Here is a 19,106-nt window from a genome sequence, read left to right as displayed (position 1 = left end):
TTACAAAACATTAACGAGAGAAGAAACTGTCTTCTGTTATGGGCGACGCTGTGGGTAAAACGCTGGTTTGGAATTGTGAAAAGCTGTAAACAAAATTCCGAGATCACAGAAGTACTCGAAGCGAATATTTCACATTGTGGCAGCGTGGAACAGCAGGCGTGGAGGAGGGTCATTAGGGTGAACCATCAGTGACTGACAGAACAATAGAAGTTGTTGTACCGCTTGTTTCTTTCTCTTGTTTTGTTGTTGGAGTAAAATTTATTTATAAAATACACAAGAGAAATGAATATCTATGTCATGGAACTCTTCAGTCATTTTCAATATCCTTATATTTTACAATTACTATTTAATGTAGAACCCTACTGCCACAATCTCACCCTACAATATCTCCCTTCCCAGAGACTACTATCCCACTGTTACTATAGGCACCATCTCTCCCTACTATACCTGCTATCCCACAGTCACACTTCCTTCCCAGAGACTATTATCCACTGTTACTATAGGCACCATCTCTCCCTACTATACCTGCTATCCCACAGTCACACTCCCTTCCCAGAGACTATTATCCCACTGTTACTATAGGCACCATTTCTCCCTACTATACCTGCTATCCCACAGTCACACTCCCTTCCCAGAGACTATTATCCACTGTTACTATAGACACCATCTCTCCCTACTATACCTGCTATCCCACAGTCACACTCCCTTCCCAGAGACTATTATCCACTGTTACTATAGACACCATCTTTCCCTACTATACCTGCTATCCCACAGTCACACTCCCTTCCCAGAGACTATTATCCACTGTTACTATAGCACCATCTCTCCCTACTATACCTGCTATCCCACAGTCACACTCCCTTCCCAGAGACTATTATCCACTGTTACTATAGCACCATCTTTCCCTACTATACCTGCTATCCCACAGTCACACTCCCTTCCCAGAGACTATTATCCACTGTTGCTATAGGCACCATCTCTCCCTACTATACCTGCTATCCCACAGTCACACTCTCCTTCCCAGAGACTATTATCCACTGTTACTATAGGCACCATCTCTCCCTACTATACCTGCTATCCCACAGTCACACTCCCTTCCCAGAGACTATTATCCACTGTTACTATAGGCACCATCTCTCCCTACTATACCTGCTATCCCACAGTCACATCCCTTCCAGAGACTATTATCCACTGTTACTATAGGCACCATCTCTCCCTACTATACCTGCTATCCCACAGTCACAACTCCCTTCTCAGAAGCTATTATCCCACTGTTACTATAGGCACCATCTCTCCCTACTATACCTGCTATCCCACAGTCACACTCCCTTCCCAGAGACTATTATCCACTGCTACTATAGGCACCATCTCTCCACTATATACCTGCTAATAAAGTTAGGATTCGCTTCAATACTATATATCACTGATATACTATATACATTCTTCCACTAAATGCTAATCGGACGAGAAGTCCTGTCCCAGGCACATATAGATGCCTCTACTGCTTACTATAGCGCACCATCTTGTCCCTATTACCCAAGCTATAAAATGTAGGGGAGTCACTTATATATATACAGTTTGTCCAAAGATGCTAATGGATCGAGGAAGGTCTGGTACCCAGCCACATAAGAGATGGACTCTACTACTTCTAACCCGACCCATCATGGTGGTCCCTAGTTACCCAAGGCATGATTTATTATATTTATATATATATATTTCCTGTGTGGATTGAAAATTATCACCCCAAACATCATATTTACAGCCTCATCAATTTTCTTAATTACATTAACAATGATTTACTCATTTCGTAATTAACGCAATTATTGCAATCAATGAGCCATTGTTATTACTAATCACCTTAATAAACGAAGAATGAAAAGATTTGTCTCTGAGTCTGAGCCGACCTTTTCTGCCTATTGTGACATCATTCATCAGTCTTGGGGGAGGGGGGGGAGTTAAATAGGGGACCCCCTTTCTGTGAAGGAGACAGGAGGGGCTTCACATTTACAGAAGAAAACAACCGGGCAGGTGATTTGAAAGATCTTTGTTTAATTTCAGAGAAAAGTCTGAATGACGTGTGTGTGTGAAAGAATTCTCTCTTTGAGATAAGAACATGCTGGTTTAAGTAATATTGTTCCCTTTATGCAAGCTGAGTTTATTGCCGTGTCACTGGGCTAACTAATGGCTTCTGTATTTCTATTATATACTTTATGTGGCAGAGTTTATATTTAAGATGACTTCATGTGTTTAAATTTCAACTTCTGGGATAAATCAGACATAATGCAGCAGTCTTACCGAGTTCTGATCTACAGTGAACAAATCCTTCTGTTTTGTAAATTCTAAACATTTTTATAGCAATAAATGAGGCTTTGCTATTTTTTGGGGGGGAGGGCTAAAGCGCCCCTATGTAGTCCAGGAACAACAATTCTCCATAGCACAAGTCAAGGTTACAGAGATATGGATTTGTTAATGTAATAGTCCCCTGTTATAGTTCCAGGGCCCTGGGAAGCCAAGACATAAAATACACTGCAAGTTCAACCCTAAAAGGTCCCCTTAGCTCATAGCAAGGTTACAGATATATAGAAACATTGGGGTAACAGTCACCTGCTATAGTTCCAGGGGTACCCAGGGTACAAATAAGCACTCACCCCAAATCTCCCCCTAACTGGCCTTCAGGTTGGGTCCCCTTAGCTCATAACAAGGTTACAGATATATAGAAACATTGGTGGTAACAGTCACCCTGCTATAGTTCCAGGGATACCAGGGCACAAATAAGCACTCACCCCAAATCTCCCCCTAACTGGCCTTCAGGCTGGGTCCCCTTAGCTCATAACAAGGTTACAGATATATAGAAACATTGGGATAACAGTCATGCTATAGTTTACAGGGTACCAGGGCAAAATAATCTCACCCCAAATTCACCTAACTGGCTTCAGGCTGGGGTCCCCTTAGCTCATAACAAGGTTACGATATATAGAAACATGGGGTAACAGTCAGTGGTGAACTAGATATTACTGGGCCCACAGTAAATTATTCTTTCAGCCCCAATAATGCTTAGAGGTTGACTTGTTTATGTATATGAAATTAGGAGCCTTGTTGGGGCCCCATACCTCCTGGCCCCTAACCACAGGCTGCTTACTCTAAAGTTAAAGCCTGGTAACAGTCACCCTGCTATAGTTCCAGGGGTACCCAGGGCACAAATAAGCTCTCACCCCAATTCTCCCCCTAACTGACCTTCAGACTGGGCCCTCTTAGCTCATAACAAGGTTACAGATATATAGAAACATTGGGGTAACAGTCACCCTGCTATAGTTCCAGGGGTACCCAGGGCACAAATAAGCACTCACCCCAAATCTCCCCCTAACTGGCCTTCAGGCTGGGCCCCCTTAGCTCATAACAAGGTTACAGATATATAGAAACACTGGGGTAACAGTCACCCTGCTATAGTTCCAGGGGTATCCAGGGCACAAATTAACACTCACCCCATTTGTACAAAAAAAACTGGTATTATACTCATAAACTACAAGTATAGTAAATCTGCTATATTAAATTTGAATGCACTCAATCAAGCCACCACCTCAATCTTCTGATCCCCCCCGTGTCTAAACTGTCCCCCCCACCTCCATATCGCGGCTCTGTCCCCTCTCCTCTTTCTCGTCCTTTAGACTGAGCCCCGGTGTGATATGACTTTATTCCTTTGTTCTCGGGTGATTGATTGATGGATGAAAGCTGACATGTCATTCAAGCTCTTTTCCACTGTCATCTTCATTCCATGATGAGAGAGGTATATTCTCAGTGTATGGCTCATTACTCCACAATGACACGGCAGAAACTTCATTTGCTTTATCCACGCCATCCCTCAAGCTTTATATCTTCTCCCAGCACCTCTGTGGGTCCCTATAAAAGCGGCTTCTTATAATATTTCCTGGCAATCTGAAATTATACCCAACCCCCAATAAATATATTGCCCTTTCCCTGGAAGACATTATTCTGCATAATTTCCTAAAAATATGGTATTTTTTATTTTTAAAGGCTACGTCTACTTTTATCAAGAAGGAATTTCCGCCCTACTTCAGGAATGTCTATTATTTAAAGGGGTGGTTTACCTTTAAGTTGACTTTTAGTATGTTATAGAATGGCTAAAACTAAGCAACATTTCAATTGGTCGTCATTATTATTTTTCTTCGTTTTTGAATTATTTGCTTTCTTCTTCTGAAATTTTCCAGCTTTCAAAAGAGGGTCATTGACCCCATCGAAAAAAACAAACAAATGCTCTGTAAGTCTACAAATGTATTGTTATTGCTACTTTTTATTACAGGTATGGGACCTGTTATCCACAATGCTTGGGACCTGTGGTTTTCCGGATAACGGATCTTTACGTAAATTTGGATCGTCATACCTTAAGTCTACTAGAAAACCATGTAAATAAACCCAATAAATAAGCCCAATAGGCTGGTTTTGCTTCCAATAAGGATTAATTATATCTTATTTGGGATCAAGTACAAGCTACTGTTTTATTATGACAGAGAAAAAGGAAATCATTTTTAAAAATTTGGATTATTTAATTATAATGGAGTCTATGAGAGACACCCTTTCTGTAATTCTGAGCTTTCTGGATAACGGATCCCATACCTGTACTAGAAATTCTATTCCGGCCTCTCCTATTCATATTCCAGTCTCTTATTCGTATCAATGCATGGTTGCCACTGTAAGCTGGACCCTAGCAACCACATTGTGGAAATTCCAAACTAGAGAGCTGCTGAATAAAAAGCTAAATAACTCAAAAAACACAAATAATAAAAAATAAAAACCAAATTCAAATGGTCTCAGAATATTATTCTCTACATCATACTAAAAGTTAATTTAAAGGTGAACAACCATGGCCATACAATGTATCTGGTCCCATATGTAGGCAGATAAGATGCCAAATTGGAATTGCCGCCTAGTAGCAATCTGTATTTTCCAGTTTACATTATGATTCAGTTCTGTTAATAATGATAATAATAACAACAATAATAATAAAAATGGCAAATTAGGATATCTTTTAAATGCTAATAACACTAATTTAAATGGGTGGTTCAGCTTTAAATTAATTTTTAGCCAATTCTAAGCAACTTTTCAGTTGGTCTTCATTATTTGTTTCTGATTTTCTGTTTTTCCGACTGCATGGTTGCTAGGGTAATGTGGACCCTAGCAACCAGAATGCTGAAATTGCAAACTGGAGAGCTGCTGAATAACTCTTTGGAATAATTCTTTGGAATATACAGGTATGGAATCCTTTATCTGGAAACCCATTATCCAGAAAGTTCTGAATGAGGTAAGGCCATCTCCCATAGGCTCCATTTTAATCAAATACAGGTATGTGACCTGTTATCCAGAATGCTCGGGACCTGGAGTTTTTCAGATAACTGATCTTTCCATAATTTGGATCTTCATACCTTCAGTCTACTAGAAAATCATATAAACATGAAATAAACCCAATAGGCTGGTTTTGCTTCCAAAGTGGATTAATTATATCTTAGTTGGGATCAAGTACAAGCGACTGTTTTATTATTATACAGAAAAGATAAATAGTTTTTTAAAATGTGACTTATTTGGATAAAATCAAGTCTAAGGGGAACAGCCTTCCTGTAATCTGGATAACGGGTTTCCAGAAAACGGATCCCATACCTGTTGTTACTTTAAACTTGATTTCCTTTTTATTCTCTCTGAACAGCACCTTGCGCATGAATCCATATTGGTGGCAAAACAATCTTACTGTATTTAACTGATACTGATTTTTTTAAGCAGACTTAAGGTATGGAGATCCAGATTACGTAAACACCCCTTATCCGGAAAACCCCAGCTCCCCGAGTATTCTGGATAACAGGTCCTGTACCTGTACAATTTTGTTTAATGTTTTATCCCTGTGCATGTTTCTAATGGGATATAAAGGACAAGTTAAACACAAGTTCATGTGACAGGCTTGCATATAAGGCCCTTTGATTGACAGCTAGCCAGTACTAGGGTAGAAACCAATATGCTGTAGGCTATAAACACAGGGGACGTCACAGCTAAATAGGTGAGTAACATATTGCTCCAGCAAGTAAGGAGTGTGAGTTAGTAGGTAGCGTTACCCTGTACCAACCATTGGACTATAACCATATCATTTATTTAGGCTTTTACTGGGCTTGAGCTCAGAACCACTTACTATGACTTTCCTGCGCTTACCCCTGCACTATAGATTCAGACTGCATATAATGAGCTGCCCCAAACTACAGACCAACTACTAATACAGTGTGTGTGTCTCCAGCTCTATTAATTGGGATCAGCTGTGTCGCATTATTCAGCAGGTGCAGCTCGTTGCCAGAGACCACCCTGCACTTTGCAACAAAATTTTACCCACTGCATGGGACCCTGTTACTGTCTGCTGTTCCTGGATTCCTGTCGCAAGACTCCTGACTTGTCTCCTGAACTTTTCCTGCTATCAGTACCAAGATAAACAGCAAGGCCTGTCCTGTTTGAAGCCAGAACCAACCGTGTCTGTTCCCAGCACCTGCTTCCTCCAAAGTCCCTGCTAAACTGACATTCCAAGCAGAGCACCCATTGTTTACAACCATCCTGGATGAACTGACAGCACCTAAAAAGTCAGACCCAGGGTGACGACGGCAATTCCTGCTGGATTAATATTCTACATCTGGATTCCTGGCACTCGAGTGCCTCACATGCATCACCCGTCTAACTGTGAGTAAGCTCTTGGTACAAATTTATTATACATACATAATACAGCAGTCTTACCGAGTTCTGTTCTACAGTGAACAAATATTTCTGTTTTGTAAATTCTGAACATTTTTATAGCAATAAATGAGGCTTTGCTCATTTTTTGGGGGGGGGGGAGGAGCTAAAGCACTCCTATGTAGTCCAGGAACAACAGTTGTCCATAGCACAAGTTAAGGTTACAGATATATGGATTTGTTAATGTAATAGTCCCCCTGTTATAGTTCCAGGGCCCTGGGAAGCAAAGAACTCCAGTAAACTGCAAGTTCTACCCTAAATGGGCCTCTTAATTCATATCAAGGTTACAGATATATTTAGAAACATTGGGGTAACAGTCACCCTGCTATAGTTTAAGGGGTACCCAGGACACAAATATCACTCATCTCAAATCTCACCCTAACTGGCCTTTAGACTGGACCCCCTTAGCTCATAACAAGGTTACAGATATATAGAAACATTGGGGTAACAGTCACTCTGCTATAGTTCCAGGGGTACCCAGGGTACAAATAAGCACTCACCCCAAATCTCCCCCTAACTGGACCCTCAACCGGGCCCCTTAGCTCATAACAAGGTTACAGATATATAGAAACATTGGGGTAACAGTCACCCTGCTATAGTTCCAGGGGTACCCAGGGCACAAATAAACACTCACCCCAAATCTCCCCCTAACTGGCCTTCAGACTGGGCTCCCTTAGCTCATAACAAGGTTACAGATATATAGTAACATTGGGGTAACCGTCACCTGCTATAGTTCCAGGGGTACCCAGGGCACAATTAAACAGTCACCCCAAATCTAACCACAAATGGCCTTCAGGCTGGGCCCCCTTAGTTCTATATATACATCACCCATCTAACTGTGAGTAAGCTCTTGGTACATATTTACTATACTGAGTTCTGTGTGGCACTGTATTATCCATTCTACTGGAGCATAGGGAAGGTTCTGGTGTGTATAAAGGACTACAGTAGTGTTATTTAGGAGAATGTGCCCTGAGCAGGATTCAGGGTGGGTGGGGGGTATAACCTGCCCTCAGTGGCCAGTCTTGCCCATATAAAAAATAACAATCTGCCCATAAATTGAAAGCACAATAATGTTTCCAGAGCTTTCACGCGGAATCGATTTTGGAGTTTTCCTTATGGTCTTATAAATATATTTTTAGAGCTCTGCGGCCTTTTCCTGGCAAGCTATAAATGCCCGACTCTTACAACTGTCAGTCCTTTAGCCCAAATTCCTTTCTTGCAGGCTGCAATTTGGTATTTAAAGGGGCAGTAAGGTTTTACTGTTTGCGTAAATGACATGAAATCATCAAAATCAAAGATAGTGCTTTGGCTCCTTGTTCAGTTTGCTCATGGTTGCTGTGACCATAGTTTAACCACGGAGTCTGGTTTACCCCACCATTAGGTTTTTACTTTTAAGAGGGGGGAAAATTAACACTGTGCTACTGTGTTTAGGTTCACACACTCTAAATCGGTTCCGTGTGGGGTTAAAAGGTTTTCTTGCAAGTCATAAGGGGTAGACGTTGGGATTTCCACAAAAGATTTACTAAGGTTCGAGTGAATTTTCGAAGTTAAAAAACTTCGAATTTGGAAGTAATTTCTTGGTACTTCGACCATCGAATAGGCCATATTCGACTTCGACTACGACTTTGATTCGAAGTAAAAAAGTTTGAGTTCGAAAATCGAAGTACTGTCTCTTTAAAAAAAAACTTCGACTTCAATACTTCGCCATCATAATCCTACCGAAGTTCTATGTTAGCCTATGGGGACCTTCTACAACATTTTTCTTTAAGTCTTTAGAAGTCGAAGTAAAATCGATCGATCGCTGAAATCCTTCGAATCGATATTCAAAGTTAAAGTAGTTAAATTCGATGGTCGAATTTCGAAGTATATTCCACTTCGAAATTCGACCCTTGATAAATCTGCCCTTAAAGGTATGTGATGCGTTATCTGGAAACCGGTTATCCAGAAAGCTCCAAATTACGGAAGGGCCGTCACCCATAGACTCCATTTTATCCAAATAATCCAAATTTTTATAAAAACTATTTTCTTTTTCTGTGTAATAATAAAACAGTAGCTTGTACTTGATCCCAACTAAGATATAATTAATCCTTATTGGAGGCAACACCAGCCTATTGGGTTTATTTAATGTTTACAAGATTTTCTAGTAGACTTAAGGTATGGAGATTCAAATTACAATAAGAGAGAACCCCAGGACCCAAGCATTCTGGATAACAGGTCCCATACTTGTGTTTAGAATGGGCATAAGGGGCTTAGGGTTAAGTGTTAGTTTTAGGTGTAGAAGGTAGTACAGGTATGGGACCTGTTATCCAGAATGCTTGGGACCTGAGGTTTTCCAGATGAGTCTTTCTGTAATTTAGATCTTCATACCTTTAAATCTACTAAAATATCATATAAACATTAAATAACCCCAATAGGGGTGTTTTGCCCACAATAAGGATTAATTATATTTTAGGTGGAATTAAGAACAAGTTACTGTTTTTATAATTAAAGTGAAAAAAGTAGTAGTTTTTTAAAAATCTAAATTATTTGATTAAAGTGGAGTCTATGGGAGACGACCTTCCCGGAAATTCAGGGGCTTTCTGGATAATGGGTTTTCTCAATAATGGATCCCATACCTGCAACAGGGACATTTTCACCAGTGCGGTATCCCATAGCAACCACCAGTTACTAATACTTCATCCAACCAGATTTTGAGATGGTAATTCCTCTTTTCTTATAGGACAGCAGATTAAACATTGCCACCTTAGACATGTTGCTTGCAGATCCGACTGTGATGGCAAATATATTTTTGGTGATTCATTTTTAAAAAGTTTGCGTATGACATGGTGGTTGGGTCCAATGAAGTACAGGTATGGGACCTGTTATCCAGAATACTTGGGATCTGGTGTTTCTGGCTAAGGGATCCTTCTGTAATTTGGATCTTCATACCTTCAGTCTACTAGAAAATCATATAAACATTAAATAAACCCAATAGGCTGGTTTTGCTTCCAATAAGGATTAATTATATCTTAGTTGGGATCAAGTACAAGCGACTGTTTTATTATTACACAGAAAAGGAAATCAAGTCTAGAATTATTTGGATTAAATGGAGTCTATGGGAGATCCATAATGCTGAGCTTTCTGTATGTAATTGGTTTGTTCAGTTAATACATCCATTTATTGTGCAGGGGAATATTTTGGTTCTTTATAAATACTGTATCTGGTAAAGGGGTGGCTCACCTTTAAGTTAAAGAATCTTTTAGTATGTTAGAGAATGACTAATTCTAAGCAATTCTCTTCAATTGGTCTTTTATAGTTTTTTTAGTTATTTGCCTTCATCTTTGGACTCTTTCCAGCTTTCAAATGTGGGTCACTGACCCCATCTAAAAAACAAATGATCTGTAAGGCACAAATGTATTGTTATTGTTACTTTTTATTACTATTCAGGCCTCTCCTATTCATATTCCAGTCTCTAATTCAAATCACTACATGGTTGCTAGGGGAATTTGGACCCTAGCAGCAAGACAGACTGAAATTGCAAACTGGAGAGCTGCTGAATAAAAAGCTACATAACTAAAAAAAACACAAATGATAAAAAATGAAAAACAATTGCAAATTGTCTCAGAATATCCCTCTCTACATCATACTAGAAGTTAATTTAAAGGTTAACAGCGTATGGTCCCATACGTAGGCAGATAAGCTGCCAAATTGGAGTTGCCGTCTAGTAGTAATCTGTATATTCCACTTTATAATTCAGTTCTGTTAATATTATTATTATTATTATTAACATGTATTTTTATAGCGCCAACATATTGCGTAGCACTGTAATAATGATAACAAGAATAATAATAGCAAAATAAGACTATAAATATTAATTTAAACGGGTGGTTCAGCTTTAAATTCATTTTTAGCCAATTCTAAGCAACTTTTCAATTGGTCTTCATTATTTATTTTTGATAGTTTTTAAATTTCTTGCTTTTTTTTTTTTTTTTTTAGACTGCATGGTTGCTAGAGTAATGTGGACCCCATCCGAATATCACTCTCTGCGTTATATAAGTTAACCTAAAGGTGAATAACCTCTTTATTATTATTATTATTATTATTAATAGTAATAATAACCAGTGACTTAAAGGCATCACAAGTGGCTCTAAAATTCCATTTGCATGTGATACTTTTGGGGCAAGTCTGCGCCTATTGATTCAACTGGTTCTTGCAATCCGTCTTGCAGCATGGCAAATTTCCCCTTTAAATAATTTTAAGACCGTTTCACTTTTTTTCTAATATCTAAGCACTATAGAATGTATAGATTCTGACATGATGGGGTGGGGGAGGAGGATAGTGAAAATAATGAAATTAAACAAATCCTTTGGCAGCCGCACAGTTGAGGCATTACCATCTGAACAACCTGCACAGAAGATTAACATTGCTCAGACGCTGCCTGGCTCTCGGCTCTGCTGAAACCTAATAATTCTTGTACTTACCGTGATGTATGGATCCCCAGCGACCGCGTTTGATTGGTCGATCCAGGTGCAAGTGCAATGGCTTCAGTGAATAGAAACATTTCCTTTAGACAAACTGTCCCAAAGGGATTATAAATAGGGGAAAATGGACGTTACGGCGAAAAGCAAGTTTGCAATGCGGCCGCTTTCTGTGCAGAACACTCTGACATTATACGGTGACAAATGGCCCCTTTCCCATCTTCCCTGTAATGGGCAACCAATTGCTAAAACGAGCACATCGCCGTCTGCACCCATTATCTTCTACCTGGGACAGTTTGTTGCAGGGAGGGAGAGAAATTCCGACAGTGGAGATGGGACCGTTTATCAGTGGGAAGGTAATATAGCTCATAAACAGGGAAGTGGAAATCAATACTTCATTACCAAATTGTTAGGAAAGATAAAGAGAGATGGTGTCTAATCATGGGCAGGCCGGGACCTGAAAGGCCTATATGGGGCGCAAGAAATATCCCTGCTTAGAAGAGTAGGAAGAACTTCAGGGAACGAGTCTGAAATTAAATACAAATTCTACATCCTAGTTTCCTAAAGATTGTGGGTATTTTGGAAGGAAAGAACAAGTGTTACAGATGTGAGAGTGGCTCATAACCCTATCATTGTATATGGGGCTACATTGTTGGGCATTTCCAATGCTTGTAGACCTTAGGGAGTGTTGTACCGTAAAGCATTATAATTATAATTTTCCACTGCAGCTACATGGGACGTCATCATGTCAAGTTAAAGAAGAGGGTTAACTTTCACAGTTCTAGAATGGTGCTAATTCTAAGCAACTTTTTAACTGGCATTCATCATTTCTACTTTTTGAACTACTTGCCTTCTTCTTCTGACACTCTCCAGCTTTCAAATGATGGACCACTGACCCCCATTTAAAAAAACAAATGCTCTGTAAGGCTACAAATGTATTGTTATTGCTACTTTTTATTACTCGTCTTTCTATGTAGGGCCCGAAGAAATTCCTGTCTCTTATTCAAATCAATGCATGGTTGCTATGGCCATTTGGACCCTAGCAACAGGAGAGCTGCTGAATAAAAAGCTAAATAACTCAAAAAACATAAAAAATGAAAACCAATTACGAATTATCTCAGAATACCCCTCTCTACATCATACTAAAGTTCATATAAAGGCGACCACTTCTATAAAGAACTAATGTGTGCAATGGGACAGCTTTATAGTTTGGGTTAGTGTTCCTTTTAACAGGCTTGATATTGCAAGAAGATCTATCTATCTATCTATATCATATAAGGGTACAGGAATTTGATCCGTTATCCAGAAAGCTCTGAATTGCGGAGTGGCATTTTATTCAAAGACATTTTTTAAAAATGATTTCCTTTTTCTGTGTAATAATAAAACAGTAGCTTATACTTGATCACAACTAAGATATAATTAATCCTTATTGGAAGCAAAACCAGCCTATTGGGTTTATTTAATGTTTATCTGATTTTTCTAGTAGACTAAGTGCAGGGACACACAAATCTACTGGGGCCCAGCGACAAATCGCTTCTTCTTCGGGCGACTAATCTCCCTGAACTGCCTCCGCGCCGGCTAGAGTCTCAATTTCCGGCGGGATGGCACTTGGAGCGATTCATTTCTGAAATCGTTTCCTCGTTAGGCAGCTTCGGGCGACTTTGGAAAATGAAGCTCTCCGAGTGCCATCCTGGGCACGATTTAGATCCTAGCCGGCGGGGAGGCAGTTCAGGGAGATTAGTCGCCCGAAGAAGAAGCGGTTTCTCCCATATTTCAGAAAGAGCCGTTATACAGAAAAACCTAGGTCCTGGGCACTCGGCAGAATAGGTCCCATACCTGTAGATACTGTAGGTTGCAATATGGCTGCTCCTCTGTGTTTGGCAAGACATTTATGTTCGTGATACTTGTGCCCCCTGAAACTTTTAACGTGTATCTTAACAAGCTCATGCTGCAGCCAAGCCTGGGAACCATTCCCCCGTGTCACCGACCCAACAAGCAGAGCTGCACTTATTGCTGATGGGATCTCATAATCTGACGTTTTACTTTCTAATATAAATTCCCTTTATAATCCCGTCCCCTATTCTATAAACTTCAAAGCTGTGACAGATCCTTCCGCTTTGCCAAACATTTACAAACAAGGAGCAATAACAACCCCCCTTAGTTTTTATATATTTTATATTCCTTCTTAGTAAGATTTCTTAATGCTTTACGGCATCATTAGACCTAATTAAAGTGACCGAGATGCCAGACTTTCTACAAACTGCAATAAATTTACGTGAAAGGGAAACCTTTTTATTCGGCAAAATTACAGAGTACCGGTACATCTGCTTTAAATCTCCCATTTCACTGCCAAAATATTAGGGGTTTTTTTGGCGGGGGGGTGACGGGAAGTTGCGAGCAGAAGTAAAAAATAGGAACTGGGAAACTGTATTCATAGGGGTGGAAAAATATAACATACATACTAAAAGATACTTTAACTTTTAGTATGTCATGGAATGGCCAGTTCTAACTTTTTATTTGGTCTAGTGATGGCGGATAAATTCGCCAGGCACAAATTTCTAAGTTTCGCCACCGTCGAATAAGGTTGCAAAACTTTGGAGGAAATTCGATGTCGGAAAATCCACCGCGCCAAAAAAAATTTGGACGGGCATAAATATTGTCGCGCATCAAAATTATTTGGACGCCCATTGACTTTAATGCATTTGGACTAAATAGGAGTATGTATAAAAATTGTCATGGGCACCGAAATTGACACGCGTCAAAATAAATTTGCCGTCCTTTGACTTCAGTTAGTTTCACACAGTTTTCACCATGTTGCGGGAATTTTGCCGAAGCGAAACAGGACAAATTCGCCCATCACTAATTTGGTTTTCGCTGACCCCCATTTAAAGGACAGATGCTCTGTAAGTCACTTGTTGCTACTTTTTATTGCGCACCTTTCTATTCAGGCCTCGCCTATTCATATTCCAGTCTCTTATTCAAATCATTGCATGGTTGCTAGGATAATTTGGACCCTAGCAACCAGATTGCGGAAATTGAAAACTGGAGAGCTGCTGACCTCTGTATTAAAAGGCATTCATGTTTGAATGGTATTGCCACAGAAAGTGTCCTCTTTGCCTATGAACTGGGGAATTGTTGGGTTTGTTTGGCAGGAGATGACATGCGGAAGAGATCTTGGTGATTATAAGAGATGAAAACTGTTGGGCAGGGAATACATTGAGGTAGATGCCCAACAGGTACAATGGAAAGAAGACATTGGCATGGTTTACTTGATATGGGCAACTGTTGTGACCGCACATACACTTTGCCCATGAGGTCCATACATTTATGCTGTCTAGTGGTTACTATGGTGGAGGATGTGTTGGTAAAAAGGTCACATTAAGGGTGTCTTCTTCTTCTGTGTATGATCATCATTCTTTAAACCCAAGTAAGATCACCCTACATTGACCCTCCTGCTACACAGAGATGCCGATGTTACCCTTTGGGTTTTCTTTATCATAAAATCTGTTCTGCTTTTTCTTTGTCTACAGTTTACCGCCATTAGAAACGTCTTCTTCTTTGTTTTTCTCTGTTTCATACGGGATGGGAAGGTCACACAATAGTAGGAGACACAACTGTTAAACGGTGTAACCTGAGCGGGTGCTGTGTATTGTATTGCAGTAGCATGGATATTACAGACCTTTGTCATAATATTTGATCCTTTGGTTTAATCGTGCCCTTGAGAACCTAACATTTCCTCCCCCCACCTCCAAATGCACCATGGACTATAAGCTTGATATAAAAAATAAATATTAAATGTGCTACTTTGCATGACCTTTAGCAAACATCTGGCTTGGAATTATAGAAGACTTCTGTTGACATCCGATCAGGAACTAAATTATGGCAACATTGCTGGAAAGCTCCAATAAATGATTTCATCCCTTATAAACCAAATTTCCAGCCCGATACCTCTGACAGGCGTCGCAAATGGGTTCCCAGCCTATGGCGGTTCATTAAAGTTCAAAGAACGATGGCCTGACGCAGACACCAGATGCCATCACACAAAGGAAGAAATGGTCTTGTCTGTAGAAAACATCAAAACACTTTCTCCGGCAGGTTATATGGTCTCTCCTCATTTCCTCCTCGCCGCTAGGAGAATGGAGCTAATATCAAAGTTACATTTTATATGAATCTCGTTCACATTATTAAACCCTGATGGATCATCAAAAAGATTTTTCCCCCTAAATAAAAGACCAAATGCATACTTGGGTAATGGTTTCATTAGTCTAATGCAGGGGTCCCCAACCTTTTTTTAATCTGTGAGCTGCATTCAATTGTATAAAGAGTTCCTGCGGGTGCCAATTATGGGCTGTGATTGTCTCTTTGGTAGCCCCTATGTGGACTAGCAGTCTAAAGGAGGCTCTGTTTGGTGATACACCTGGTTTTTATGCAACCAAAACTTTCCTCCAAGCCAGGAATTCAAAAATAAGCACCTTTTTTGAGGCCACTGGGAGCAGCATCCAAGGGGTTGGTGAGCAATATGTTGCTCGCAAGGTGCTGGATCACTGGTCTAATGGAACATGGGGCAGTTTCTCCCAGGTGATGGAGAAATTGTCCCAAAGCACCGATGCTACCTCCCATTGGATGGAAACTGCCAGACACTGCTGGCCTCCTTGGGCCCACTGGAGAATCTGACTTTGAGTGCCCACTTTCGTTATAATTAGGATGGTGCTAATGGAATAATTGTCCTATGATAGAAATAAGAAAGGGCTGGTGGGAATTGTCCTTGGCTTGGGCCCATCAGGAGATCCTGGTTTATAGGTTTTAGATGTTGTTTCATAACATGTTGTATTACTATCTACTCCATCCCATACACAATAGACCAACCTATAGCTGATCAGAGAACTTAAATGTACCAAGGGATAGGCCAACCTATATCCAGTCTGCGAATTGGATTGATAGGACTAGACCAACCTTTAGCCAATCAAAGCATTAATGTCCACAGAGTTGGACCACCCTGTAACCAATAAGAACATTAGAACAGTCACAGGCCTTCACAAACCTATAGCCAATCACTGCATAGAACTTCCATTGTGTATATGGAGCCACTTTCATACATTACACTTGCGTGTATACTTGGGATAAAGTGGCTGTTGGTTTCCAAATTAATCGTACAGAACATGTTATTTTATTGCCAATCTATTAACATGGTGATTACAACTTAACACGCTTGTAGGTACCTACCGAAACATTTCTAAAACTTTTTTTGGAACTTCTGGATTTTCATCCAATAAGGGGAAAAGTGTCATGGCTGCACCTTTGTATAATGAAATATATTATAAATTGCACAAGGACACTGGTTTTGGAACCAAATATTTTACGCAATTCAAACCAAACTGATTGAATTTTTTTTTTACTCTTCACACAAGAGCCGTTCGTTATCCAGAGTTCAGCTAAGAGGAAAAGGAAGCGCTGTGACCATCATTTATTGTGATATCATGCAATATTTGTCAACTTTAGACGGAGAATTAGCTGAACAGAGATTTTTTATTTTCCAAGCGGATTCCCTCTGGTGTCTTAAAGTTGGTAATTGTTTTGTTTTGTCATTTTTTGGAAGAGAACGGTGGAAGTTCTTGGCTTCCTCGCACGTCCTTTCCATTGACACATAGCAAGGAAAAATCATTTTGGTGAGCGGCGTTCAAAAATATCTCCCGTGAGCAATAACATTCCGTCGCTCTGCATTCCTGACGGAAATGAGATAGATATCTTTATTTCGATGGAGCTGCCTAATGTTTTACAAAAGGTTTTTAAGTGCTGCCCGGCTTCATGTTGGGGAGAATTTGTTTTTCTTGCAGTACACCTGCCTACAGAAGGCCATATTTGCACTATTCTTGTCAAACAGGTTTCCCAGTTTCAGCCGGACATTTGCTGCAGATAAATGTGAAGTTTCCAAATAGGATCTTGTCAGCCCATTGTATTGTCCAGATAAAACTATTTGCCCCCTCCCCAATGATGTTTATGTAGGGCACCACTAGACCAGGAGGGTCTATGGGCTGCATCACTCTCCCAATTGCTTTCTGTCTTGCTCTGTACAGAAGAATCTCCACTGGCAGTTTCTTCAGAGACCCGAGAAGGACTCCCTATCCTTCCACACCCTGATTACAGTGTTATACAAATAGCTAGAATCTCAGCTGCCATAAAGCAGGACAGGACTGCTGCTTACAATGGGGGTTTATGGGTAAGATTACAGCTATCTGTATAACCGAGCATTCTATCCTAGTGGCTGCACAGATCCTATCTGATCCCCATTGTAAGCAGCAGTCCTGTCCTGCTTTATGGCAGCTGAGATTCTAGCTATCTGTATAACAGAGCATTCTGTCCCAGTGGCTGCACAGATCCTATCTGATCCCCATTGTAAGCAGCAGTCCTGTCCTGCTTTATGGCAGCTGAGATTCTAGCTATCTGTATAACAGAGCATTCTGTCCCAGTGGCTGCACAGATCCTATCTGATCCCCATTGTAAGCAGCAGTCCTGTCCTGCTTTATGGCAGCTGAGATTCTAGCTATCTGTATAACAGAGCATTCTGTCCCAGTGGCTGCACAGATCCTATCTGATCCCCATTGTAAGCAGCAGTCCTGTCCTGCTTTATGGCAGCTGAGATTCTAGCTATCTGTATAACAGAACATTCTGTCCCAGTGGCTGCACAGATCCTATCTGATCTCCATTAAAAGCAGCAGTACTGTCCTGCTTTATGGCTATTCTACAGCCATAAAGCAGGGCAGGACTGCTTCTTACAATGATAGAATCTGTGATACAATGCTCTGCCATAAAGCAGCAGTATTTTATAGTGGACTGTCTATTTAAGGAAAACCAAATGGAACGCAAACTAGAAAGAGAAATTAGGACATAGAGAAGCTGGTGGCACATTATTGCACAGTATACCAGCCAAGGACCCTTGTGACGGGTGAGACCGTGACTCCTGAAGCACTCGATAGCATTAATCACTGCAGAGGATGCTCTACACACTTATCATCACAACCCCATGAAATATAATAACAATATAGACGCTGAATGCTATGAAGTATTCCTTGCTTACTTAACATTATTAGTCTCATCAGTTAGTAGATAATTCTGCTCTCTAACAGTCTCGTACTGACATTACAGTCTCTCTCACTTAATCTCTAGTAACATTGTGCGGTTTCATGAAAGTGACCCTGTAGAAAGGACGGAGGGTCCCTCACCATAAATCTTTTCTACTGTCGAGAAGAAAAAGACGGCATAATGGGAAAAACTGTTTGCCACCCAAATCTAAAAGCTCAATGACAAAAGCAAGTGCAAGCCTCTAGAACAAACGGAGATGTTTTCCATTGAAGGGAAAGATATATATATTAAAAATAACATATTATTCCTTTTGTACATCCATTTGCACTGAGAGAATGCAGACATGGCAATTGCTCTCTTATACTGATGGCAGTCGGGTCCCTCTAAAGGGCTGTTCTTTTTTCGTATGATGCAGCAAAGAGTGATATTCTCAGACAATTTGCACTTGATTTTCCTTTTTTTTTCAATTTTTTTTTATCATTTTTAGTTTTTATTCAGCAGCTCTCCAATTTGCAGTTTCAGGGTCCAAATTCCCCTAGCAACCATGCATTGATTCGAAGAGGAGACAAAATAGGAACAGATGAGTAAATAATAGTAGCAATAACCATAAATGTGCAACCTTACAGAATATTTGTTTTTTTTAAATGGGGCCCCATTTGAAAGCTGGAAAGAGCCCGAAGCCGAATAATTCAAAAACTATAATTCAGAAAAATGGAGGCCGATTGAAAAGTTACTTAGAATTATCCATTTTATAACATACTAAAAGTTAACATAATGGTGAAACACCCCTTTTAA

General features: G+C 40.1%; 1 long non-coding RNA gene across 1 annotated transcript in view; it reads left to right on the top strand.

The window, feature by feature from the left end:
• Window positions 1–5,826: 5,826 nt before the first annotated feature.
• LOC108700903 overlaps window positions 5,827–19,106 on the top strand; it is a 166,779-nt gene continuing 153,499 nt past the window's right edge. The window contains exon 1 of the long non-coding RNA XR_001933063.2: window positions 5,827–6,723. This is a non-coding gene — a long non-coding RNA (uncharacterized LOC108700903). The remainder of the gene's footprint in view (window positions 6,724–19,106) is intronic.

The sequence above is a fragment of the Xenopus laevis genome, chromosome 9_10L, assembly GCF_017654675.1.
Source record: "Xenopus laevis strain J_2021 chromosome 9_10L, Xenopus_laevis_v10.1, whole genome shotgun sequence".
Classification (NCBI taxonomy): Eukaryota; Metazoa; Chordata; class Amphibia; order Anura; family Pipidae; genus Xenopus; species Xenopus laevis.
Note: the sequence above shows the minus strand (reverse complement) of the source record. Positions and strands in the feature narration are given on the sequence as shown.